We start from the raw sequence: 14,943 nt of genomic DNA on the forward strand, positions 1-14,943 counted from the left end.
TTATATTTGATTATGTTAGGCTTGCTATAGGATTATTTTCCTGAGCGCCGGTGGTACGCGGAATCGTGATTACACTTTAATTATGTAAAATTCATTGCTCTTTCTTTCCCTGGAAATGGCGCCAAAAACATGATGCCAAGACCATGGTTCACAACTCCGTGTAACTAACCAGCAAGTGCACTGGGTCGTCCAAGTAATACCTTACGTGAGTAAGGGTCGAATCCCACGGAGATTGTTGGTATGAAGCAAGCTATGGTCACCTTGCAAATCTCAGTTAGGCAGATATAAATTGATAATGGTGTTTTCGAATAATAGTTAATAGAATAGGGATAGAAATACTTATGTAATTCATTGGTGAGAATTTCAGATAAGCGAATGGAGATGCTTTCGTTCCTCTGAACCTCTGCTTTCCTGCTTTCTTCATTCAATCAGTCTTACTCCTTTCCATGGCTGGCTTTATGTGATACATCACCACTGTCAATGGCTACTTTCGGTCATCTCTCGGGAAAATGATCCAATGCCCTGTCACGGCACGGCTAATCGTCTGGAGGCATCACCCTTGTCAATGGCTTCATCTTATCCTCTCAGTGAAAATGGTCAACGCACCCTGTCACGGCACGGCTATTCATCTGTCGGTTCTCGATCATGCTGGAGTAGGATTTACTATCCTTTTGCGTCTGTCACTAACGCCCTGCAATCGCGAGTTTGGAGCTCGTCACAGTCATTCATTCATTGAATCCTACTCGGAATACCACAGACAAGGTTTAGACTTTCCGGATTCTCTTGAATGCCGCCATTATTCTAGCTTACGCCACGAAGATTCTGATTAAGAGATCTAAGAGATACTCATTCAGTCGAAGGTAGAACGGAAGTGGTTGTCAGGCACGCGTTCATAGGGAATGATGATGATTGTCACGTTCATCACATTCAGGTTGAAGTGCGAATGAATATCTTAGAAGCGAAATAAGATGAATTGAATAGAAAACAGTAGTACTTTACATTAATCTTTGAGGAACAGCAGAGCTCCACACCTTAATCTATGGAGTGTAGAAACTCTACCGTTAAAAATACATAAGTGAAAGGTCCAGGCATGGCCGAATGGCCATCCCCTCTGATCTAAGAACCAGGCGTCCAAAGATTGTATACAACTGATCAAAGATGCCTAATACAATAGTAAAAGGTCCTATTTATAATAATCTAGCTACTAGGGTTTACAGAAGTAAGTAGTTGATGCATAAATCCACTTCCGGGGCCCACTAGGTGTGTGCTTGGGCTGAGCTTGAGTGTTGCACGTGTAGAGGTCCTTTCTGGAGTTGAACGCCAGCTTTTGTGCCAGTTTGGGCGTTCAACTCTGGTTTTGGCTCCTTTTCTGGCGCTGGACGCCAGATTTGGGCAGAAAGCTGGCGTTGAACGCCAGTTTACGTCATCTATTCTTCGCCAAAGTATAGACTATTATATATTTCTGAAAATCCCTGGATGTCTACTTTCCAACGCAATTGGAAGCGCACCATTTTGAGTTCTGTAGCTCTAGAAAATCCATTTTGAGTGCAGGGAGGTCAGAATCCAACAGCATCAGCAGTCCTTCTTCAACCTCTGAATCTGATTTTTGCTCAAGTTCCTCAATTTCAGCCAGAAAATATCTGAAATCACAGAAAAACACACAAACTTATAGTAAAGTCCAGAAATGTGAATTTAACATAAAAACTAATGAAAACATCCCTAAAAGTAACTAGATCCTACTAAAAACATACTAAAAACAATGTCAAAAAGCGTATAAATTATCCGCTCATCACAACACCAAACTTAAATTGTTGCTTGTCCCCAAGCAACTGAAAATCAAATAGGATAAAAAGAAGAGAATATACTATAAATTCCAAACTATCAATGAAACATAGCTTCAATCATATGAGCGGGACTTATAGCTTTTTGCCTCTTGAATAGTTTTGGCATCTCACTTTATCCATTGAAGTTCAGAATGATTGGCATCTATAGGAACTCAGAGTTCAGATAGTGTTATTGATTCTCCTAGTTCAGTATGATGATTCTTGAACACAGCTTCTTTATGAGTCTTGGCCGTGGCCCTAAGCACTTTGTTTTCCAGTATTACCACCGGATACATCAATGCTACAGACACATAATTGGGTGAACCTTTTCAGATTGTGACTCAGCTTTGCTAAAGTCCCCAATTAGAGGTGTCCAGGGTTCTTAAGCACACTCTTTTTTTGCTTTGGACCTTGACTTTAACCGCTCAGTCTCAAGTTTTCACTTGACACCTACACACTGATGCCAAGGCATCTTAGGCTAGTTTCACTAGCCTTTTTCTTTTATTTTTAGTTGTTTTATGCATTTTCTTGAGCCTTAAGTAATCATTTGGGCCAAATAGTCATGCTTGTCTTAAATCATTCAACATGAAGATTTTGATGCAAATTCCATGAGTTTTTAGTTATATTACTTGAATGCTATGAATGGAAGATTTCTCATGAAATTTTGCAAGACTTTGATGCAAATGTTTGGATGATTTCAGGGAAGAAGAGGCTAGGCAAGGAAGCAACAAAATCAATAAAGGAAGCTTGAATATCACATGTGGAGTTTAAGTTCCAGTTTAAGCCTAAACTGGAGCTTAAACGCCAAAAATCATGAAGGATAAGAAATGCTGGAATTGAAGTTTAACCTCCAGTTTGACCTCAAACTGGAGGTTAAACGCCAGAATGAAAAGTCTCACCAAAGAAGCATTCCACGTTTAACCTCCAGTTTGACCTCAAACTGGAGGTTAAACGCCAGAATGATAATGCCACTCAGGAAGGAGTTCCACGTTTAACCTCTAGTTTAACCTTAAACTGGAGGTTAAACGCCAGAAGTGGGAAGTGCACCAGGGAGCCATTCCACGTTTAAGCTCCAGTTTGACCTCAAACTGGAGCTTAAACGTGTTCGACCAAGTTTTCTCCTCCAGGGTTGCTCTCTCCATTTCCACGTTTAAGCTCCAGTTTGACCTCAAACTGGAGCTTAAACGTGTTCGACCTCCAGGGCTACCTTTTCCATTTCCACGTTTAAGCTTCAGTTTAACCTTAAACTGAAGCTTAAACGTGTTATATGGAACAGCTTGACCATGCCTTCTTCAAACATAAATAACTTGAGCTACAAAACTCCAAATGAGGTGATTCAAAATGCATTGGAAAGAAGACATCTAGAGCTTTCCAAGAATATATGGCATGCATGGTGGATACTAAAAATTGAGGGAGAAAACAGCCCCGTAATGTGCATAGAAGAGCATAGTACCAACATGCAATCAGGCCAGCTGACCTCTTCACCTTCCATGGAGTATAACTAGAGTTGTAGAGATCCAATTGAGGTGCTTCCAGTTGCGTTAGAAAGCTGACATCCATAGCTTTCCAACGAGGTATAATAGTCTATATTTGGCATCAAATTGGCAAGGTTGACAAGAGAACAAAGTGACGACTCAAGACGGGGGGGATTGAAGGGGAATCCAGCCCCTGAGGGGGAGAGAGAGGAACTTTTCATTTTTGAGCTAGTTTTCATTTCTTTGTAATTGAATTCAGAGCTATGACTCACTAAACCCCCTTTCATTGGGTTAGGGAGCTCTATTGTAATTCAATGAATCAATAATAGTTTATCTTCTTCTTCAATCTTTTCTCTTGAATTTTGTTAGAAAGCTTCTCGATCTAACTCCATTGGGTAGTTGTCTTGGGAAAGAAACTACCCATAATTGGAATCCTTCGGAACCTTGGGAAAGGAATGGAGGATTCATGCTAGAGAAGCTTTCTCACAATGAATTGGATTGGGGTTTGGATGGATATTGTGACATGTAATCCTACCAAATTGTGGTTCATGAAATTGTGTGGTATAATCAGTGATAGAGCATCATCTCTTCTTATGAACATTTAAACCAAGGAATTGGGAATTTGTTCATTTTTAGAGAGAATTGGTGAGCCAAGGGATTGGGATCCAATCATATAAGATTGCCAAGCAAAATTCAATGAACGCATTGCTTGAGGAAGAGATAAACATGTTTTGATTCGGAGATCTCAATATCTCCTTTAACCCAATGAATTCCCCAATTCTGATTTCCACTTTCTCTTTACATCCTGCAATTAAATTCATGCAATCACCCCCATTCCCTTTAATTTCAGCAATTTAGTTTCTGCTCTTTAATTCATGCAATTTAAGATTCCGCCATTTTAATTTCTTGTCATTTACTTTTCCCGCCAACTTTACATTCCGCAATTTCTCATCTCAATCTTGATTCCGCTCAACTAGAACACACTTCTAATCCGAATTGCTCACTCAACCAATCCTTGTGGGATTCGACCTCACTCTATTGTGAGTTTTTACTTGACGATAACCGGTGCACTTGCCGGAAGGAATTTTGCCGATCGTGCAATTTCCTAAATCGTAGCATAACTAGTTTATGTGCATCAAGTTTATGGCGCCGTTGCCGGGGATTGGTTTTCGATTGACAATTCTCCAATTGGAAGTTAACTAGATTGAGCAATTTTTCTTTTCTTTTGTTAATAGTTTTTGTTTCAGTTTATTACTGCTAATTTCTGTAAATTTTAATTTGTTTTCTTTGCTTATTCACTTGTTAGCATACTAACCACTAGCTGTTTGTGATATTGCCTCACTATGGGATTTCCACTATCTTTGGATGAGTATTGTTTGAGACTGAGCACATTGCAAAAAAGAAAGGAGTATCCATCATCTTTTGGTCAATCAAAATTCATGAGAAACTCTCCACCACCACAGAATGATTCATGTTATTATGCTCATGGTGGGTGGGAGTATCAGGAACAGGAAACGGGGTACTTCCCAGAGCCACAAAATGGTCCATGTTTTGGTGAATTTGATCACTACTCAAGTTGTGGCTGGGAAGATCAAAACCAAAGAGATTTCACTTATTCACACCCCATTCATCAAGAGCCATCACCTCTGAATTATCCAACCTCACCTCCTAGTTTTACATATCCAAATTCTTCATCACTTGAGCATTTCTCAGCACAAAATTCCTTCTCAAATTTATACAATTCATTTCACTATCCACAAGACTCATTCCACTACACACAAGAGTCATACCACTACCAACACTCCAACCAAAGACTCTATCAGCCCACACAAAACACATACTCCCAGCCACCATATCACAGCCAAGATAATCAACCCCACCAACCTAATCCGAGCCAACAATTTCAAGATCAATTAAACAGGATAAAAGGAATGATTGTAACTATGGGCAGAGATGTGGCCGATTTGAAAGGATTTAAGGAAGAAGTGATATCCAACTTACAAAATCAAGGTGCTGCCATTCAAAAGCTAGAAGCTCAAATTGAATATCTATCAAAGCAAATCCCTACCCACAATTCTTCTAGTGATACCATGGCAAACCCAAGGGAGGAATCAGAAGAACAAGAAAGGGAGAAAGTCAATCAAGGGAGATCACACTCCAATGAAACAGAGAGTTGCAAAGAGGATGGGTTCATTGAACCACAAATTCAGGAAGCTTTTGATGAACAGGATACTCCAACTGTCCAACAACAACCAAGTTCTGAGATCAAGGATGTGAAGGCAGTAGAAACAAGCACCAAAATGAGGATTGTGACCGAGAAACAAAGGATCATATCCATGAAGAAGAGAAGGTCGAAGAACAATCCAACTCCTGAGCCAACAAGCAAGTTCACTCAAGCCAATCACAAGGGAAAGCTTGCTGGAAAGAAGCATTCACAACAAGGGGCACTAACTAGCTCCTTTATCCACTTGAAGTCATTCCTCTTAACAAACTGGAAGAAGAGGAAGAAAGTCAGGAACAGCATGTCAAGCTAATGACGTTAAAGAAGCGCTTGTTGGGAGGCAACCCAACCAAAGGTAGTTTTTCTTTTCTAGTTATTTCAATAAAAGAGTTAAGTAGATTTATCTGTATTGCAAGGAGCTAAGTTTGGTGTTGCACACCAAAACAATTCAAGGGTGAATGTGAGATTCTAAGTTTGGTGTTCCACCAAAAACTTCATTAAAAGCACATTTCTACCTCAGCATGACTAGTCACTAGCTCCAACCAATCAGGGAAACTACTTAAACAATAGTTTAATTTCTAGTTCATAGTTATTTTCTTAATAAAAGCACATGAGGTTTTCTGCATATGATCCCAATTGTTGCATATGGCAAGGAACTAAGTTTGGTGTTCACACACCAATCTAAGTTCAGAGGCCTACAAACATACATGCATGCTAACCAATTCTCAAAGTGCTTGGGGAACAAGCAACTTCTAATAGCTTTGCAGGAAGACAATCAATCTCATGGAAGGAATATACATCATCATCAAAGAGAACACCAAGGCTAGGAAGGATGATGAACAACAAAGAAGATGCTAAAAGGTTGTATTGTCACTTAATTGCTTGTACTTTGAATTGCTGATATTGGAAGTTTGCATGCACCCCTGCTTTAAGTTTGAGTCATTGCAGTTTTTGTTTGTCTGTTTAATTTCCAAATAAGTGATAGTCTAAGTGTCTGGATAAACTTCATCTTCTTAAATGTATGCTTGCCATGCTTGTTCTGTTTCCATAAAATAAAAGAAATGTTTGAACAAAAGTAACTCAATTCCATTTGGTAAGAAATCAAATAAGATTAAGTGGTGGTATGCATGTTTGATTGAATAGTCAGCTCACTAAGAAATAAAGTTAGAATTGTCACTTTTAGTGGAAATTAGGATGCTGTCTATGGATCTTGATGAATAAATGTCTTTGGCCATGAAAAAGAAAGAAAAAGAAGAAGAAAAAGCCACTGAAAAAGGGCAACCAAAAAGCAAAAAATTGAGAAAATAAGCTAGGCACCAATGGTTTGAACTTCTGAGACAAATGCCTGTGGTGTTTATGTATTAAGGATATGCTTGGATGAATAGGTTCTGAGGAGTGTTTCAACACTTGGTAACTTGGGTTAACTAACCCGGGATTATCAACCAAAAGTCCATTATCAAGAGCAACCTAAATACAAAACATTTAGTCACACAAAGAGGTGCTGGGCACCAATGTCTCAAGAAGAAATGTGAACTAAAATGCCTGTAGTGGATATGTGTAGTGCACTAATAAGAAAAAGAAAATGCCAAAGGCTTGAGCAACACATGACACTGAGCAACAAGGAGCAAATAAGCTCAAAGAAAAAGAAAAACAAAGAAAAGAAACTTGCCAAGGATATGAGAATAACAAGAGGCCATAAGCAGTGTTTTAGTGGAAACATAAAAAGTGACATTCTTACCTAAGAAACAATAAAGTGATGCTGCAACAACTTTCTGCATGAACACCCCATTAATCAATGTCAATTACTTACTGATATGGCTAATGAATTTACTTTCTGTTTCATTCTTTCTTCTCAATAATTCAGAACTTGCTTGGGGACAAGCAAGGATTAAGTTTGGTGTTGTGATGCCAAGGCATCTTAGGCTAGTTTCACTAGCCTTTTTCTTTTATTTTTAGTTGTTTTATGCATTTTCTTGAGCCTTAAGTAATCATTTGGGCCAAATAGTCATGCTTGTCTTAAATCATTCAACATGAAGATTTTGATGCAAATTCCATGAGTTTTTAGTTATATTACTTGAATGCTATGAATGGAAGATTTCTCATGAAATTTTGCAAGACTTTGATGCAAATGTTTGGATGATTTCAGGGAAGAAGAGGCTAGGCAAGGAAGCAACAAAATCAATAAAGGAAGCTTGAATATCACATGTGGAGTTTAAGTTCCAGTTTAAGCCTAAACTGGAGCTTAAACGCCAAAAATCATGAAGGATAAGAAATGCTGGAATTGAAGTTTAACCTCCAGTTTGACCTCAAACTGGAGGTTAAACGCCAGAATGAAAAGTCTCACCAAAGAAGCATTCCACGTTTAACCTCCAGTTTGACCTCAAACTGGAGGTTAAACGCCAGAATGATAATGCCACTCAGGAAGGAGTTCCACGTTTAACCTCCAGTTTAACCTTAAACTGGAGGTTAAACGCCAGAAGTGGGAAGTGCACCAGGGAGCCATTCCACGTTTAAGCTCCAGTTTGACCTCAAACTGGAGCTTAAACGTGTTCGACCAAGTTTTCTCCTCCAGGGTTGCTCTCTCCATTTCCACGTTTAAGCTCCAGTTTGACCTCAAACTGGAGCTTAAACGTGTTCGACCTCCAGGGCTACCTTTTCCATTTCCACGTTTAAGCTTCAGTTTAACCTTAAACTGAAGCTTAAACGTGTTATATGGAACAGCTTGACCATGCCTTCTTCAAACATAAATAACTTGAGCTACAAAACTCCAAATGAGGTGATTCAAAATGCATTGGAAAGAAGACATCTAGAGCTTTCCAAGCATATATGGCATGCATGGTGGATACTAAAAATTGAGGGAGAAAACAGCCCCGTAATGTGCATAGAAGAGCATAGTACCAACATGCAATCAGGCCAGCTGACCTCTTCACCTTCCATGGAGTATAACTCGAGTTGTAGAGATCCAATTGAGGTGCTTCCAATTGCGTTAGAAAGCTGACATCCATAGCTTTCCAACAAGGTATAATAGTCTATATTTGGCATCAAATTGGCAAGGTTGACAAGAGAACAAAGTGACGACTCAAGACGGGGGGGATTGAAGGGGAATCCAGCCCCTGAGGGGGAGAGAGAGGAACTTTTCATTTTTGAGCTAGTTTTCATTTCTTTGTAATTGAATTCAGAGCTATGACTCACTAAACCCCCTTTCATTGGGTTAGGGAGCTCTATTGTAATTCAATGAATCAATAATAGTTTATCTTCTTCTTCAATCTTTTCTCTTGAATTTTGTTAGAAAGCTTCTCGATCTAACTCCATTGGGTAGTTGTCTTGGGAAAGAAACTACCCATAATTGGAATCCTTCGGAACCTTGGGAAAGGAATGGAGGATTCATGCTAGAGAAGCTTTCTCACAATGAATTGGATTGGGGTTTGGATGGATATTGTGACATGTAATCCTACCAAATTGTGGTTCATGAAATTGTGTGGTATAATCAGTGATAGAGCATCATCTCTTCTTATGAACATTTAAACCAAGGAATTGGGAATTTGTTCATTTTTAGAGAGAATTGGTGAGCCAAGGGATTGGGATCCAATCATATAAGATTGCCAAGCAAAATTCAATGAACGCATTGCTTGAGGAAGAGATAAACATGTTTTGATTCGGAGATCTCAATATCTCCTTTAACCCAATGAATTCCCCAATTCTGATTTCCACTTTCTCTTTACATCCTGCAATTAAATTCATGCAATCACCCCCATTCCCTTTAATTTCAGCAATTTAGTTTCTGCTCTTTAATTCATGCAATTTAAGATTCCGCCATTTTAATTTCTTGTCATTTACTTTTCCCGCCAACTTTACATTCCGCAATTTCTCATCTCAATCTTGATTCCGCTCAACTAGAACACACTTCTAATCCGAATTGCTCACTCAACCAATCCTTGTGGGATTCGACCTCACTCTATTGTGAGTTTTTACTTGACGATAACCGGTGCACTTGCCGGAAGGAATTTTGCCGATCGTGCAATTTCCTAAATCGTAGCATAACTAGTTTATGTGCATCACACGCCACAAGCACATGGTTAGGGACAGCTTGGTTTAGCCGCTTAGATCAGGATTTTATTCCTTTAGGCCCTCCTATCCACTGATGCTCAAAGCCTTGGGATCCTTTTTATTTGCCCTTGCCTTTTGGTTTTAAGGGTTATTGGCTTTTTGCTCTTGCCTCTTGGTTTTAAGAGCTTTTGGCTTTTTCTGCTTGCTTTTTCTTTTTCTTTCTATTTTTTTTTCGCCTATTTTTTTTTCTGCAAGCTTTGTTCTTTGCTGCTTTTTCTTGCTTCAAGAATCATTTTTATGATTTTTCAGATTATCAAATAACATGTTTCCTAGTCATCATTCTTAGTGATGGTGGCGTTTCCTTCTTGAGGAACCAATGATGTCCTTGAGCTCTTCTATGTCTCTTCCTTGTCTTTGTTGCTCCTCCCTCATTGCTTTTTGATCTTCTCTTATTTCATGAAGGATGATGGAGTGCTCTTGATGTTCCACCCTTAGTTGCTTCCAATAATTGTGTGGAAGAAAATGTATCCCCTGAGGTATCTCAGGGATCTCTTGATTTGCAGTCAAATATTCTACCACTGAGCTAGACCCTTGATGGAAGCTTTTGTCTTCCCTTTCCTCTTTCTAGAGGTTTCTCTGGCCTTAGGTGCCATCAATGGTTATGGAAAAAACAAAAAAGCTATGCTTTTACCACACCAAACTTAGAATGTTGCTCGCCCTCGAGCAAAAGAAGAAAGAATAGAAGAAGAAGAAGAAGAAGAAGATATGGAGGAGATGGATGGATGTGTGTATTCGGCCATATGGGTGGGATTGGGTGGGAGAGAGATGTTGAATTTTGAAGGTAGTGGGTGTATGGATGTGAGTGGTAAATGGAAAACAGAAGGGATGATCATGAATGGAAAGAGAGATGATGAGGTAGGTGGGGATCCTGTGGGGTCCACAGATCCTGAGATGATCCTGTGGGATCCACAGATCCTGAGGTGTCAAGGCATTTACATCCCTGCACCAATTTAGGCATGTAAAATGCCCTTGCACACAACTCTGGGCGTTCAGCACAAGGTTGGTGCCCATTTTAGGCGTTCAACGCCCATTTGTGTGCCATTTCTGGCGTTGAACGCCAGAACCATGCCTGTTCTGGCGTTCAGCGCCCAAAAGCTGCCCATTTTGGGCGTTCAGCGCCAGAACCATGCTCTGTTCTGGCGCTGAACGCCAGACAGATGCTCCTCCAGGGTATGATTTTTCTTCTGCTGTTTTTGATTCCGTTTTCAATTTTTATATTTATTTTGTGACTCCACATGATCATGAACCTACAAAGACATATAACTAAGAAAAATATAGTTAGATAAATAAAAATTGGGTTGCCTCCCAACAAGCGCTTCTTTAATGTCAATAGCTTGACAGTGGGCTCTCATGGAGCCTCACAAATGTGCAGAGCTTTGTTGAAACTCTCCAACACCAAACTTAGAGTTTGGATATGGGACTTCAACACCAAACTTAGAGGTTGGTTGTGGCCTCCCAACACCAAACTTAGAGTTTGACTGTGGGGGCTTGGATTGACTCTGCTTTGAGAGAAGCTTTTCATACTTCCTCTTCATGGTTGCAGAGGGAGATCCTTGAGTTTTAAACACAAGGGAGTCCTCATTCCATTGAAGGACTAGTTCACCTCTGTCAACATCAATCACAGCTCTTGCTGTGGCTAGAAAAGGTCTTCCTAGGATGATGGATTCATCCTCTTCCTTTCCAGTATCCAGGACTATGAAATCAGCAGGGATGTAAAGGCCTTCAACCTTTACTAACACGTCCTCTACTTGTCCATATGCCTGTTTTCTTGAATTGTCTGCCATCTCTAATGAGATTTTAGCAGCTTGCACCCCATAGATTCCCAGTTTCTCTATTACAGAGAGGGGCATGAGGTTTATTCCTGAACCAAGGTCACACAGAGCCTTAAAGAGCATGGTGCCTATGGTACAGGGTATTATCAACTTTCCAGGATCCTGTCTCTTCTGAGGCAATGTCAGTTGATCTAGATCACTTAGTTCATTGATGAACAAGGGAGGTTCAACTTCCCAAGTATCAATGCCAAATAGTTTGGCATTCAACTTCATGATTGCACCAAGAAACTTGGCAGTTTACTCTTCAGTAACATCCTTATTCTCTTCAGAAGAGGAATACTCATCAGAGCTCATGAAGGGCATAAGGAGGTTCAATGGAATCTCTATGGTCTCTAGATGAGCCTCAGAGTCCTTTGGTTCCTCAGAGGGAAGCTCCTTATTGATCACTGGACGTCCCAGGAGGTCTTCCTCCTTGGGATTCACGTCCTCCTCTCCCTCTTTGGGTTCGGCCATGGTGCTTATGTCAATGGCTTTGCACTCTCCTTTTGGGTTCTCTTCTGTATTGCTTGGGAGAGTACTGGGAGGGATTTCAGTGATCCTTTTACTCAGCTGGCCCACTTGTGCTTCCAAATTTCTAATGGAAGACCTTGTTTCATTCATGAACTTACAGTAGTCTTAGACAGATCAGAGACTAAGTTTGCCAAATTAGAAGTATTTTGTTCAGAGTTCTCTGTCTGTTGCTGAGTGGATGATGGAAAAGGTTTATTATTGCTGAACCTGTTTCTTCCACCATTATTAAAGCCTTGTTGAGGCTTTTGATCCTTCCATGAGAAATTTGGATGATTTCTCCATGATGAGTTATAGGTGTTTCCATAAGGTTCACCTAAATAATTTACCTCTGCTATTGCAGGGTTTTCAGGATCATAAGCTTCTTCTTCAGAAGATGCCTCTTGAGTATTGTTGGATGCAGCTTGCATTCCATGCAGACTCTGAGAAATCATATTGACTTGCTGAGTCAATATTTTATTCTGAGCCAATATGGCATTCAGAGTATCAATTTCAAGAACTCCCTTCTTCATAGGCGTCCCATTATTCACAGGATTCCTCTCAGAAGTGTACATGAACTGGTTATTAGCAACCATGTCAATGAGTTCTTGAGCTTCTGCAAGCGTTTTCTTTAGGTGAATGGATCCACCTGCAGAAGTGTTCAGTGACATCTTTGATAGCTCAGATAAACCATCATAGAATATATCCAGGATGGTCCATTCTGAAAGCATGTCAGAAGGACACTTTTTGGTCAACTGTTTGTATCTTTCCCAAGCTTCATAGAGGGATTCACCTTCTTTCTGTCTGAAGGTTTGAACATCAGCTCTAAGCTTGCTCAGCTTTTGAGGAGGAAAGTACTTGGCTAAGAAAGCCGTGACCAGCTTATCCCAAGAGTTCAGGCTGTCTTTGGGTTGAGAATCCAACCATAATCTAGCTCTATCTCTTACAGCAAAAGGGAAAAGCATGAGCCTGTAGACTTCAGGATCTACTCCATTAGTCTTAACAGTATCACATATCTGCAAGAATTCAGTTAAGAACTGAAAAGGATCTTCAGATGGAAGTCCATGAAACTTGCAGTTCTGCTGCATCAGAGAAACTAATTGAGGTTTCAGCTCAAAGTTGTTTGCTCCAATGGCAAGAATGGAGATGCTTCTTCCATGTAAATTGGAATTAGGTGCAGTAAAGTCACCAAGCATCTTCCTTACATTATTATTATTTTCGGCTGCCATCTCCTCTTCCTGTTCGAAAATTTCTGAAAGGTTATCTCTGGATTGTTGTATTTTAGCTTCTCTTAGTTTTCTTTTTAGGGTCCTTTCAGGTTCTGGATCTGCTTCCACAAGAATGTTCTTATCCTTGCTCCTGCTCATATGACAAAGAAGAGGGCACAGAAAAATAATAATAATAATAATAGAGATCCTTTATACCACAGTATAGGGATCCCTGTGTGAGTAGAAGAAGAGGGGGAGACAAAGAATGTAATATAATGGAAGAAACACAACTGTGAGGATGGCAGAGATGTGAGATGAGATGTTAGTAAATGAATAAATAAATAGAATAAGATGGGAGAGCAAGAATTTTTGAAAATAATTTTTGAAAAATGTTAGTATTTTTTTTCGAAACTTTTTTTTTATCAAAAATAAAAATAACTAGTTAATAAAAAAGAAATTTTTGAAAAAGAGGGAAGAAACAAAAAGTTAGTTAGTTAGTTGAAATAAATTTGAAAACCAATTTTGAAAAGATAAGAAGTTAGGAAGCTAGAAAAGATATTTTGAAAATCAAATTTTTGAAAAAGATAAGATGAGAAGATATTTTTGAAAAGATATGATAGAAATTAGTTTTTGAAAAAGATTTGATTTTTAAAATCACAATTAATGACTTGATTCATAAGAAATCACAAGATATGATTCTAGAACTTAAAGTTTGAATCTTTCTTAACAAGTAACAAACTTGAAATTTTTGAATCAAAATATTAATTGTTATTGTTATTTTCGAAAATTTGATATAAAAATAAGAAAAAGATTTTTGAAAAATATTTTTAGAATTTTCGAAAATAACTAAGAATTTTGAAAAAGATTTTATTTTTGAAAAAGATTTTGAAAAAGATAAGATTTTCAAATTGAAAATTTGATTTGACTCATAAGAAACAATTTGATTTTTTTAAAATTTTTTGAAAAAGTCAATCCAAATTTTCGAATTTGATGAGAGAAAAAGGGAAAGATATTTTTTTATTTTTGAATTTTTATGATGAGAGAGAAAAACATAAAAATTATGCAATGCATGAATTTTTTAGATCAAAACAATGAATGCATGTAAGAATGCTATGAGTGTCAAGATGAACACCAAGAACACTATGAATGTCAGGATGAACATCATAGACACAATTTTGAAAAATCTTTAATGCAACGAAAACATGCAAGACACCAAACTTAGAATTCTTTAATGCTTACGCACTAAGAATTCAAGAATGCATATGAAAAACACCATACAACACAAAACAAAAAATCATCAAGATCAAACAAGAAGACTTACCAAGAACAACTTGAAGATCATGAAGAACACTATGAATGCATGAAATTTTCGAAAAATGCAAGATGCATATGCAAGTGACACCAAACTTATGATATGACTCAAGACTCAAACAAGAAACACAAAAATATTTTTGATTTTTATGATTTTCTAATTTTTTTGGATTTTTATTTTATATTTTTCGAAAAATTATTTTGAAAAAGAAAATAAGGATTCCAAAATTTTTAATATGAATTCCAGGAATCTTATGCTCTAAAGCTCCAATCAAAGGGTCAGGCATGGCTTAATAGCCAGCCAAGCTTTAGTAAGTAACTCAGACATGACACGCCTGACATACTCATTCCCAAAGGAATTAGACATGGCTTTACAGCCAGCCAGGCTTCAACATGCTCCATGAAACACTAGAATTCATTCTTAAAAATTCTGAAAAGAAAATATATTTTTGAAAACATTTTTATTTTAAAACCCTCTTT

General features: G+C 38.4%; 1 non-coding gene across 1 annotated transcript; it reads left to right on the forward strand.

The window, feature by feature from the left end:
- The first annotated feature begins 12,669 nt into the window (after positions 1-12,669).
- On the forward strand, positions 12,670-12,777 carry LOC112730930 (small nucleolar RNA R71). The gene has a single exon (XR_003166731.1). It is a non-coding gene; the product is annotated as a small nucleolar RNA R71 (small nucleolar RNA).
- Positions 12,778-14,943: the final 2,166 nt, after the last annotated feature.

The sequence above is a fragment of the Arachis hypogaea genome, chromosome 12 (genome assembly GCF_003086295.3).
Source record: "Arachis hypogaea cultivar Tifrunner chromosome 12, arahy.Tifrunner.gnm2.J5K5, whole genome shotgun sequence".
Classification (NCBI taxonomy): Eukaryota; Viridiplantae; Streptophyta; class Magnoliopsida; order Fabales; family Fabaceae; genus Arachis; species Arachis hypogaea.